Below are 14,333 nucleotides of genomic sequence, written 5' to 3'. Positions count from 1 at the left end.
GATTGTGTTGACTAAATAATCATCGGAATTAAGACAAATTGTAAAAGTAGTAAATTTATGAGTTTATACTTTTGTCCTCTACATGTTAGGGAATTTTTTTAGTTCATCAACACCAAAGGAAATCGAAGGAATCTATGTGGAAGATGGGATCTTGACAAAGATTATCTAAGGATCTCATAGGATTGAAGATTTGAAGGGTTGAGGCATCAGATTTTTGGATTCAAATTTGGATAAAGTTAGAGTTGATTTTGCAACAAGTAGATTTAGGGTTTTGGTCATCTTTGAGTCAAAGAGTGACAAGAATCGTTAATTGCTTGTAATGAAACCTTGTAGCACATTGGGGGAACTACTATAAAATGCGATGCTCTCTCATCCTTTTTCTTTTAGTTTAAAACAACTCAAAATTACAAGGAAAAACCCTCCAAGACTCACACACAATTGAATATTTAAAAGGAAAAAAATTATAAACTCTCTCAATTATAATTTTTGCATAAATAATTACAAACTCTCTACTATAACTTTTTGTGGTTGAGAAAACTCAATGTAATTCTCCATATTTATAATAATTTTCTGTCTACTCGATGTGGAACTTAGAAGAATACCCACTTTGACACATCATATCCTCTCTTTATCCAAACTCTCACTTTTCTTTATTTTTTTTTATCAACATCATGCACACAAAGTAAAATATCATATTCGTAACTAACAACATTTGCAGAAGGAGCATACTTCAACTTTTCTGTAAACTCATTTATGCTTCGTAAATCCTCCATGAATTTTGGATATATAACTTGCATGTAACCAAACTCATCACAATAATGGGACTTAGTAGTACTCATATCTCTTAATTAAAATCTTCTATCATGTTGATCACCATAACTCCTTCGTTGATGATCTTTAGTTACTAGTATTTGACTGTCTTCTAAAGATTTATCAACATCCATCATTTGTTGCCTCTCTTCATTGATCTCACCACCTCATGTAGTTGTTGTGTACTATTTCCTGCTAACATTGGCGTGGTTTATAAGATTTGGGTCGTGAAGCCAACAAAAGTAGTTATTTATCTTCATCTTTGTTATTTGTCCCATGCATCATATGTCTAGATACCAACTCATTAAACTTATTAATATGGTCAAATTAAACCCATTATCTTCATCACCCATCTTCGATGAGTACAAACTCATTTTAATCATCGATCGGTTGGTTAATAAGGTTGATACAAACTTGAATTCTAACAAATCCCACAATTTCTTTGGACAAGTTTCTTTAACGCAATCACTTTGAATTAAGACCCTTTTAGTCGAAATAGTCTTAGATTGTGCATTGCCATAAGTAGATATCCATCCTCCTATCAAACAAAGAACATTCAACTTCAAATAAATACACTAGAGCACTATTATATTTTTCTTTCTCCCTTAATCATAACCTTTGTTCTGATGTCAGTTGTTGGGAAAGCAATCAAATAAAATTGCAAACTTTTCAATTAAAATTTTTGCACGGAAAAGAACGCAAACTCTCTCGAGACACAAAATCACCCAAACTTGAATATATTTGTTTTGGTGAAAAAATCACCAAAACAACTCAATATAACTCTTCATATTTATAATAACTCTTCATATTTATAATAAGGCTTAATTGCACTTTTGGCCCCTTATCTTTCCAAAACTTGCGGTTACAGCCCCCTAACTAATTTAAATACAAAACAGCCCCCTAAGTATTGAATCGTTGGCAGTTTTGGCCCCCCAAGGTCAAAAAAAAAATAAAAAAAAATGACACGTGGCACCTCATTTAGGGTGCCACGTCAGCGTTGGGGGCCAAAACTGCCAAAGATTCAATACTTAGGGGGCTGTTTTGTATTTAAATTAGTTAGGGGGCTGTAACCGCAAGTTTTGGAAAGATAGGGGGCCAAAAGTGCAATTAAGCCATATAATAACTCTTTATTTTGGGTCAATTTTTGACCAAAAATCACTCCTTTTCATCTTTTTCTATCTTGATTTCAATCTAAATAAGTGATTTTCACATGTCGTGATTTCAGTTTCTGAGTGCGGAGTTGTGTTGTACTTCGTCTTGTGCGGCGTTATTTGATTTTCCATATTTTTGCGGTGTTCATTTGATTCATATTGAAATATCAATTATTCAATCAATGATTTAGGCGTGAACATTGCGGATTCAGAGACATGAGTATTTTGGTCATTTTAATTTTATCATATTATTTGTAGGCAAATTGTCATTGTATGATATAAACCTCGATCTCGTGAGTTTCACAAATTCATCTTTTACGTTTCTAGGGATGTTGACTATGTACTCTATCAATTAAAATGAATGAATCGTTTTGTTTTTTGTTAAAAAGTAAAACTTCGGCATTACGCTTATTATGTGTTGTAGTGGTGCAGAGGATTTGGATTCATAACATAACTTAAGGGTTTATTTGGCAAGGTCAAGAGACGAACTTATGACTTCTAGCTCATAACTTATATACTCCCTCCGGTCCTATTTACAAGAGAAAGTTGACTTTTTAGATACATTGAATAATGTATGTATCTAGTCAAGAACCTAAACCAAATACATAAATTATTTAATGTATTTAAAAAGTAAATTGTCTCCTGTAAATAGGACCGGAGGGAGTAGCTTATAAGCTCATTTGACAAAAAAAGTCAAGTTTGATAACAGTCTTTTCACAACGAATTTATAACTTATTTCAGAAGTTTATAACTTATTTTTTAGATGCTATTTCAAATAACGTTTAAGCTTATAGCTTATCATTTTTGTCTTCAGTTTTCACCTTTATTTTTATCTAAAATCATCCTTTATAATTTAAAATAATACATAGCATAAGAATGTCTTCCCTTGTTTAAATACCTTCCTGTAACAAAAAAAAAAAAAAATACCTTCCATGTTTCTTTTTCAGAATTTTTAATAAATTTTTTGGTACAGTATACCTTCGAGTAATAATACATATACTTTCTCTAAAAGAAATTCATATACTTTGTAACAAAAAAATTATAATAATACATATACTAATAATATTGTTAAAAATACATATACTAGTTCTATTTTAAAAAAAAAATAATACCTATGCTAATTCTGTGAATATTTTTTTTTATATTATTCAGTGTAACTATTCAATATCGTTAACAATACATATACTAATAATTAATTCAAAAAATACTACATATACTAATAATACCTTTAGCAACTGCCTATTGTTAATATAATTGTTTTATAAAGTATAAATAAATATAAAATTAAATTAATTAATTTAATAATATGATATAAATGATATAGTAAATTAATAAATTTAAATTACTAAATTCTAAATACCAAAATATTAATCGATATAAATTTTATTAAGAATGTCCTTTTATGTGATTTTACATTTATCAGCTAGTTGAACCGCTATTTTTACTAAACACTTCAATTAGTTTATCAACTATCAGTCATCAGCCATCAACTATAAAATATTAACTATAAGCTATTATATATCAGCCATCAACTACAAGCTTTCAACTATCTTATCAGTTATCCGTTATTTTTACCAAATAGAGCATTAATGCCACATATGTTTTTCAATTCGTGAAAAATTGTGAGTTTTGATCTTAGTTAATATGGATATTTTTTTCACTAATTTTCATCTACTAAAAACACAATAATCTTTAATGAAGTATTTTGTTTTAAATTCGAAACTAATAAAATAAGTCAATTCAAACTTAATTAAAAAAAATCTATAGAACTTCCCCACAAATTATAAAATATGTAGATTTAAATACAATTTAATCCTCATCTTCAATAATATATATATATATATATATAAGTTTCCATGAGCGGTAATATAAGGTTCGAACCTTGTACTCCACACTTATTCACTTTAAAAAAGATGAATATCTACAAACTAAAATATTTGACAAAAAAAAGAAGATTTAAATGCATTAATCGACGATTTTGTTTTCAATTTCTAAATTTGAAATTACTATTCTCTACTTAAATTCTAGAAATTTTTCTTACAAGTGTCTGAAATTATATGGATGAACGGATGGTGGTGGCAAAGACACTCCCTCACATTTTTGTATCTCTTTATTTATTTCTATTCTATGTAATAAACTAGGAAAAAGAAAAATAATTAAGAAATGACAATACAACTATACAAGAGGCAGTAATGTGGCATATGATTGGGTCCTTAAACTCACGTAGAAGCCACTTGTACTGTTTAGTGTTAGTCTTTGTCACCTTAATAACCCTTCTCTTTCTATGTGTTCCTCTCACACAACACACACTCTGTGCTCCTTTTACACGCATACAGTAACACATTACATTCAATCACGCCCACACATCTTGGTTTGCCATTCAACCCACAACACTGTAGACAATGCATTTGGTCAAAATACACAAACCCCCATGAGAAACACTTGCATAGGCACAGGCCTAACACCTGTCTCTTGGGCACAGCCAATAGAATTTTGACAACTCATGTCTATGAGTTTTTAAATCGGTTAAAAGATTAACTGATTTCATATAAGATTCTACTAAGTTGGTTAAGCAAAAGAGCGACTTTGATAAGTTTTTGTCTTTTTTGAAAATATAATATTTTTATTTTCATTTTTATCTTCATCCCTTAGGATTGTAATACTGGCTCTGATACCAGGTTGGGCGCAATATCGCCAGCGGAATTTTCTCGAACTTGATTTAACATTTGTTCGATTTTAATTAAACCTTGAAATGGTTTTAAGAGTGTTTTAGCTCTTTCTTTTTGTGTGTTTGTAAGATTTTCTAAATCTTCTACTTCTCTTAGGAAGTCTTCAATATATTCTATATGGTATTGTACAAATTCTTTGGAATGAAAAAGAATTTGCCTTAAGACAATTCTTCTATGATAGAATTCTATATCAGAGACTATGTTCTCTAATCTTTCTTTAAAGAGTTTTACTTCTGTTATAAGACCTAAACCAGGCATTATATAATTTTTTCTAAAGATTGTTCAAATTCAGTTAGTTTTTGAGATGGCCATAACAGGGTTGTGGCTCTTTCTTTTTGGGTAACAGAAATATTTTCTGTTTCTTCTAATTCTTTTATCATTTCATCTATGTATGAAATTTGTAAAATCATTAAATCATGGATTCCCCAAATTGCATTTTTCATTTCTATTCTTAAAAAATTTTCTTCTATTTTATTAACTAGGTTATCTAGTTTTCTTCTGAATAAACTTAACTCATTTTTTATTGTTATTCCTGGCATTATAATTTTCTATTGATGCCTAACAATTCCGTTTTTATTTCTGATAAAGTTTTATTAAGCTTTCTCTTTTCATTACTATCTAATGAAGTTCTTGCTGGTAGGAACTTTGGTTCACTAGTACTTTCTTCTTGTTTTAGAAGAGGTGTTCTTTCTATAGTCATAATAGATTTTGACCTTTTTAATGGTTTTAGGATTGGTGATTCTAATTTTATTAGTGGGGCAAATAGTTCATCTATTTGTATTTTTTCTTTTCCACTAAATTCTATACTGTAATGGGAATTACTTAATGCATAATTCATTTTATAACTTACACTAAAAGGATGATTTCCTGGTTTCATGAGGGTTTGGTCTTTAAGCTTATAATGAATTACTAGAGATCTGTCTAGATCTATGTCGTTTAAACTCAAACCTATCTGTAAATTTATGTCAAATTTTAATTTTCCACACTTTAAATTTCCCTCACCTTGGGTTATTAGTGAATGTTTTTCATTCATCCTAGCATCTTCAATAAGAAGTTCTAGTTCTGCATCTATTCCTTTCATAAAAGTACTTTTTATGATTATTTGGATAGTTGATATATGAATATATCCTATCTTCTGTCTTTTTTCTAACGATAGATGTTTTAATCTATTATTAATTTGTTCGTTATCAATTAAGGATATTACAACAGATCCGTCTGTTGATTCCATTGGTATGGCAACTTCTCCTACCATCATTCCATATTTTAGTATGTTTTCTCTGGATAATTTTTCTTTTATCAAGGAAAAAATACTTTTTTGTTTGAAATTTTCTTCAGGTTTTAAGGTAAAATCTACCTTTTCTATATGATCTATTAATACATCTGCTATAAAACCAGATGAACCTTCTTTTTTCATGCTAAATTCCATCATGAAATGTAAGAATTATAAAATATTTAAATTATTTAAAATCATACCTGACTTCGTCTTGGATTTTTGATGACTCTGATCTTTCGATCCTTTGGAATTTGAAATAATCTTTCGATTATTTGATGAAACTTGAAATAATCTTTCGATTATTGATATTAAAAACTTAAAATTTTGCTATGACAACCTAATCCTGCGAAGTTCTTTCCCACAAACTAAAGGTACTTACTTCATTGATTTTAGTTGTTCTCTACAAGTGAGCATCGAGGCTCTTATTTATAGGAGGAAAGGACTTACAGAGTAGGTCACATGTTACTTTCCTTCCAGCTCAAAAGAAAAACAAACAAAACACGCAAAGAAAAAAGTAAAAGCATTATCACATAAGGTGATAAGATTTTCAACTAAATGGACCCCATCTGACTCAGATGATAAGGTTCCATTATTACATCTTTTTCCCTTCGGTCATCTACATGACGCGTGTCTAGGCTTTTTCTTTTGCCTTATCTTTTGGTACTGTGATTGTCGGTATCTTGTCTTCTTCTGCCGACACTTTCTTTTTTGCACACCATTTACATGAGTGCCCTTTGTATTTTGAAAAATATTGGCAACACTCCTGTTGCACTTCATCTGGAACTTGGTAAAGAGAATTCTCAAATCTTGAGAATAGTTCTTCATAATGAAGTGTCTGCTTAAGGTGTTCCTCTGAAACCTTCTTCTTCGAATCGCAGACCATAAGACAGGTTTCTGTGGTGTAGAGAACCTTATAATTAATAATGGTAGAACCATATCTAATAAGATTATCGTAAAAACGTTTCATTTGATAAATGAACGAATCTACTGTCCATCCAATACTTTCTGAATTTGGAGGTAGATAAGTTTTATTTGAAATTCCTATTTTGATGACTGTTCTTGGTTTTACGGCCATGAAATTATTTTCTTCAAAAAACCATGGATAGGTTTGTTCGAACTGGAGATATATTTCTCTTCCTTTAGCAAGGAAGTCATTAAACCTTTTTGCTGTGTCACCAATTTCTTTTGGAAGATCAGCCAATTCTTGGAACCTGCGACCTTCTCCTTCTTCAAGATATACGGTCTTAAGCATTCCATAATCATAGAATTCTTTAAGTAATTCCTTGGATATTCCAGGAACTGTATTAGCTTTTACCCCATGTGTAGTATTGACTGGATAAAAACATTCAAGAGCTAACTCTTCTTTGAAGTTGGCTAGCCATCTCCATTTTCCCATGAAATCATCAAGGGTTTTTGGCTTATTTTTTTCCTTCTGGAGGTTTATTATGGATCCTACTGAGATCTTTTTCTTTGACTCCATTTTTGAGGGTTGGCCAATTTCTTTGGCAATGGTCATTTCTTTATATGAGGCTTTGTAAGCTTCTTTTGCTTTTTCCATTGTTGGATAAGCTTTGTGTCTGACATTTTTGCCATTAATGTGAAGGCTTGCAATTGCCCAATTGTTGTAGATGCCTTTCATCGGACCATCAAAGATGACATACACATTCTTATCTGGTTGTAGATCGACAGCATCGCTTGGTTGGTCTGAACCATTTTTTGACTCTTCATTTTCTTGTTCGACTTTGTCAGCCCATGACTTTTTTACATCTTCCTCTGGCATAGATCCTGCTGAAGATGTTGATGAAAAACTTTGTTGTTCATTCAAAGTCTTTTTTGTTGGTTCTTCTGCTGTTGTTGGAGTTTCAACATTTATGATCTTGGTTAGACTTTCGATCATTTTAATCATCTCCCCCCTCTCTGAAGAGAGCTGTTTTAGCTTTTGGCTATGGATTTCAATCTGTTCATCCTTTTGCTTTAAGCTATTGTAGAGAACTTTTAGAGCTTGCTCCATTCTCTTGTCAATGTATCTGCAAAACAATTGTTTTCTGATTTTATTAGTTGAATATAAGGATAGAATTGTTGGATGCGCATTTGCCACCTAACAAGTCTTCCTTGTTTATGATCAACTTTTAAATTGTAGCGCCAAAATCCGCTAGCATAAGTTGAATCAGTTCGTAATAAAAATCTTGATGGAATTAAATCCATTCTCCATTTTTCTAAAACATTTAAACAAGAAAGGGTTTCTTTCTCATTGATATGATATATTGTTTCAGCATCTTTAAAAGAACCTGAAACATACTTGCATAAAACAAGATCTTTATCCTTAATTCGGATGTTATTACTTGAATAATCAAGTTTTGAATCAGTTGAAACTGATGTTTTATCTGATCGCCCATTAGGGATATCTGATTTTAACTGTGGGGTTGCGTCCACAGTGGTATAGGATTGTTGTGGGGTTTCATCCTCAACATATCCATTGAGATTTAATCCCAATTTTTGTTTACCATTAGGAAGAGCCCTCATAACTCCAGCCCAAGTAAACTGATTTGCATCAACATTTACAACCAAAAAATCATTTTCTGTTGGGTTGTATAGTTGTGGTAAAACTTTTAATTTTTCTTTTAAAGATTTTACAGCCTCAGTATCTTTTTGCGTCCATGACCATGGCACTTTTTCAGATATCTTCTTCTGTAAAAATTTTCTATCATTTGCTAAGTCTTGAAGAAATCCTTCATTAGCAATATAATTTAAACATCCCAAAAATCTTTGGATTTGTTTTCTATCCACTAATTGATCAGGAAAAAGTAAAATCTTTTCTTGAACATGTGGTGATAAATCGAGTTTTCCTCCTTCTCTTATAATGAGACCAAGGAATTCGATTTCTTGTTTCAAAAGTATTGACTTTTTTCTGGATAGAACAATTCCTCTATCTTTTATCCTATTTAAAACAGTCATAACATCTTTAACATGTTGTTCTTTACTTCCTTTAGTAAAAATTAATATATCATCGATATATACAAAGCAAATATGATCAAGACCTTTAAGAGTATTGTCCATAAATCTTTGATATATTGATGGTGCTTGTTTTAAACCAAATGGTAAAATTTTCCATTCAAAATGTCCTTCTGGACAACTAAAAGTTGTTAATGGTTTTGTTTCTTCTGATAACCTTAACTGCCAATATCCGGATTTTGCATCTAAAGATGAAAACCAATTACATCCTCTTATTTTTTCAAAAATGTAATCTTTTCTTGGTAACTTATAAGAATCACTTATAGTCATCTCATTAAGTTTTTTATAATTAATCACCATTCGAGCTTTTCCTCTTTTTATCTCATTGTGTTTCCTGACATAAAAAGCTGGCGCTGAATGTAGACTAATAGAAGGACTAATTAATCCTTTTTCTAATAATTCTGCTATTTCCTTTTGAAATTCTTCCTTATCTTCTCCTGAATAAGGGATTTTGTATAGGACCTTAACTTCCTTTTTAGGATCCTTAAGTTTTATTACAATTAAATCTTGAATTTTGTTTACTATAGAGTCTAATGGATTTTCAGAACAGACTTGATCTAGATGATATCCTAGATTTTGTTCAGTGGTCAAGTAAAACTTTCTTTTATCCCACATACATCTAAGTACATTGAGATTTTCTTTTATTGCCCTTAAAATTTCATTTTTTGTTATAATGTTCGTTGTAACAAATTCACTCTCTTCTGGGTTGTTTACATTAAACCATTTTAATGTTATAGTGTCAAGCTTTTGAATAAAAGGACTATATAACTTCAAAAAGTTGTTTCCTATTATCAAGTCTATTCCAGAATCATGTTCATAAATTGACCTTACATAAAAATATTTATCTTCAATTTTTATGAAAACATTTTTTAAAACAAACCATATCTTATGTTTTGTTTTATCAGCAATAATTATTTCTTTTGGTTTTTTTAATCCAATCCAATCTTTGGATATGGATTTCCTTCCAAAACATAGGGTTGCACCAGTATCAATGTAACCCATGATTTTCTTTTTATTCAAAATAACTTGAATAAATGTTGAATTAGGATTTCCTTCTTTTAATTAGGATTTTCCTACTCATTCTTCAAATTCTTCTTCAGTAGTATATTCAAAAATACTACTCTCATCAGAATCTATATCTGATTCTATTGGTTCGAAGCCTACATGCCAGATTAGTTTTAAGGTTTCTTTTTTAGATTCTTTCTTCTTGGGACATTCATTTGCATAATGTCCTTCTTCATGGCATAGCCAACATGTACATGTCTTTTTGCCTTTGGGGCATGAAGTCTTCTTAGGATATTTTTTCTTTCTCCTAAAATATTTTTGTTTATTAAATTTCTTAGGAAATTTCTTTTTTCTCCTATATTCTGATCGGTCAATTTTTCTAAAGAACTTTCTTTTCCTTTTTCTAGGTTTTTTACAACCATAATTTCCTACTTTTCCTTGTAGTTTATCACAACAATAGTTTATTCTTGCGTCTCTTTTAGCAATTTTATTCATGCATTGTTCAGATATCCATTGTTTTAGTGTAGTTATCCTAGCTCCTAAGGTATTTTCTAATCCCATTTCATTATTTGTTTTTTCATCAAACATTTCTTGCATTTTTATCCCTAGTCCACTTGGGAGTTTATTATAAAATAAATTTAATAAATTATATTCTGTCCTTTTTGTTGGATTAATACCATAGTAATATTCTTCAAATTCACATATAAATGGATCTATTTGACACATATCACAAATTCTCAAATTAAAAATCTTGTGAATCAATGTGTTTTGTAATTCTTTCTTAGCATCGATACTTTCATATCCTATGAATTCCTTCTTCAGGATTTCATACATATAGTCTACAGTTTCATTTCCCGTGGATGGTAATTCTGAATTTGGATATTCATGTATGAAATTCATAGCATTTCCATATGTCTTTGTCTTAAGATAATTAAAAATATCTTTTGGGCCAAAGGCCTTTAGTTGGACATCTATTTGAACATTTATTTTATGTTTTCGATACCATTCTCTTAATTCCTTCCCTCTATCTGTGATACAATCAAGATTAAGGACATCATTTTCATTTTGTGAATTTACAATTGGAATATATTTTGGTGGTATACTTTTGTATTTTCTTTCATTTATTTTTTCTTGTATTATCTGTTGTTCAATAAATTCTTCTTTACCATCACGGCGTCCTCTTTTACGTCCTTGTTCTGATGTTTCTGCATTATCAGTTTTAACAAATTCTACTTGTGGATTTTCATCAAAACTTTCTACTGAACTTTCTGAATCTGCACTTTCTGAATTAAAATCATAGACGAATTTATATCCGTCTTCTGGATTTTCAATATTTTTATTTTTTTCATTAATGTCTAGTGTAGCCATTAAGGTTTGTAATTCTTGTAGCTGATTAGCTATCTCTTCCTCTGTTTCGTCCATTTTAATAATTAGGAGCGAAAAATTGTGTTTCTTGCGAGGGTTTTTCTACTTCTTTTACCTCATCTTCCCCCTCCTTGAAAAGAAGTTGAAGATCTTCTAAAGTTAAACTTTTATCTTTTTTAGATAAAAGGCTCATTAGATCAATTAGATCGTCTATTTTTAAGCAGAGTTTTTCATCTAACCCTTTTTGGATATTTTCTAAATTAAATAATTTTTCTTCGAGTTTTTCTTTAAACTCTTTATCTATCCAGTACTCTGTTGAAGTTTCTATAAAAGAAACTATTTTTTCTAGTCGTTCTTGTAAAACAACTATTTTTTCATAAATATCTTGTATTTTTTCTCCAAGTCCTTTATTAGCCATGTAGGAATTTCTGTATCTCTATGCTTAAAAGATTTGCAAAATTTTCATATTCCCAGTATAAAGAATAATTATTTTCTACTATAAGAAACCAGAATGCTGTTTCTCTCAACCATCTAATTTGATTCTTCACTTTAATTATATTGTTATAATTAGGTTTTAATATGAATGGTTGTGGTATTATTCTTCCAAATGGGTTTATTAATCCGTCCATGAATTATCTTGCTAGTTTTTTAAGACTGTTTCTGAGTTGTTCAGCTTTAACTACGTATCTTGAAAAGAGATGATAGTCAAAACTCTCTTTTAGATAATAAGTAGCTGTTTCATCACACCATTTAATCTGTGCTTTAACCAGACATATTTCTTGGTAATTAGGATTCAAAATAAATGGCAACGAAACTATTTTTCCTTTTGGATTTTTATAATATTTTCTTTGGGACTTTTTAAGCCGGTTTTTGCAAGAACTGGTTTTAGAAGTTTTTGACATGTGTCAAGTTTTTACTTGTTGTGTCCAAGGATGACGTGTTGGGGTTGTGTGCAAGGAAGATTTTCTTGATCATATTTGCTTTGTATATATCGATGATATATTAATTTTTACTAAAGGAAGTAAAGAACAACATGTTAAAGATGTTATGACTGTTTTAAATAGGATAAAAGATAGAGGAATTGTTCAACCCCCATTTTGTTTATTCTTCTCATTGCTCATTCATCATCCATTCATTCATGCTCCCAATTCTTCATCCTCTAGCTAGCTCTCTCTACTAGCTAGCTTCTTCTTGAAGGATCTGTAAATAAGAAAATTGGTAAACATATGTGACTTTATTCTATGAGAAAACTAAGAGAAAAAATTCATCATGCAATTTCCAATACATTATTTTTATCTTTGGCACCTTAACACGTGCCCTTAACATTTCCTTTAAAGTTAAACAAATATGTAGGCTTATTATTGACATACAAAATAAACGACAACCAAAATTTAGTAGAAATTAAAGTCAAACAAAAGAAATACTCTCAATATCTCACAATAAATGATATATTTTTTATTTCACACGTATTAAGAAAAAATTATAAATGTTGGTAAAAATAAAAGAAGAAAAAATTAATGACATCCCTTTTTTATAAGCATTTTTCGAAGAAGAAAAGATGTGTCCCCGCATTTTAGCTCATTTTGAAATTAGATGTCATTTCATTAGAGAGCAAGTGATAAAATGGATGCTGAAAATTACATATTGTCCCACTGAGTTTCAATTAACCTGCGGATGGTTTTACTAAGGCACTGAAGTTAGACAAATATATATACTTAAGGGACAAATTAGTTCTCATAAGCTTCTAAATTCATGCATTAAAGGGGGTATATTAGTTAGCCCAAGAATATAACTTTAGTTATAAAGCTGTTAAAATTTGGTTAAGCTTTGCTTAGTTGGTTAACTCTAGTTACTTGACCACCAAGTTACTTGTCTATAAATAAGTTGTAACCTCTCACTTTCATTGATCAATGGAATAGTTACAAACTCTCTCTCTCTCTCTCTCTCTCTCTCTCTCTATATATATATATATATATATATATATATATATATATATATCTTCATTGTCATCGATCATCATCCTATAATCTCGTTATTGCTCTTCATTTTTCATTCATTCTAGTTGATTGCTTGAGAAGCAAGAAACACTTGTTGCGCTAAGAAGAGAGATTGTTTACTAATTTTGAACCCAAATTATTTCTTCATAAGATGCACGTTCACTCCTAGTATGTGTGTGTGTATATTCAAACAAAAAAAACTTTTTGTGTGTAATGATATTTCATTTTTTAATAATTATAGTTAGGGCTAATAGTGTTTTACCCCTATATAGGTCATTTTCGGTTTTCCCCCCTGTAAAATTTTTTTTTGGAATTCCATCCTTGTAATATGAAGAATTTTTTGTTTTGGACCTTCATGGAAAATTTCACTCCCGGTAATTTGAGCGAATTTAGGTTTACCCCCTTGTAATTTGAGCAAATTTCGGTTTACCCCCCTGTTAATTTGAGCAAATTTCGGTTTACCCCCTGTTAATTTGAGCAAATTTCGGTTTAACCCCCTGCCATATCTTCGATTTTGTACAGTCAAAATTCATGAAGGTCCAAAACCAAAAAACCTTCAGATTACAAGGATGAAATCCAAAAAAAATATTTTACAGGGGGTAAAACCGGAAATGACCTATATTACAGGGGGTAAAACATTATTAACCCTTATAGTTAAAGAAAGATATAATTTTACATATAGATCCTTCAGCTATCACTAATATAAATATAAGAGGTGTCAAAAAGAGAGATGTGAGATAAATAATAATATATCATATAAAAAAAATGTAATAATATATAATCATTATTTTTTCTTTTCAAACAATATAATTATTAATATATATTATATACTTCCCTCAATAAATATATGTTATATACTTTTCGTCTATTAGTCCAATGCAGTCATCACCTACAAAATCTAACGAAACTTATAAAATTGTCCCAAAAAGAAGTTTTTATAAAGACTGGACCGATTAGATCTTGACCAAATATCATTTGAAGATCAATTACG

Source organism: Medicago sativa, chromosome 8, assembly GCF_051527215.1.
Source record: "Medicago sativa cultivar Bolivia chromosome 8, Bolivia_mono, whole genome shotgun sequence".
NCBI lineage: Eukaryota > Viridiplantae > Streptophyta > Magnoliopsida > Fabales > Fabaceae > Medicago > Medicago sativa.
The sequence above is the reverse complement of the archived record's forward strand: the minus strand, read 5'-3'. Positions refer to the sequence as shown.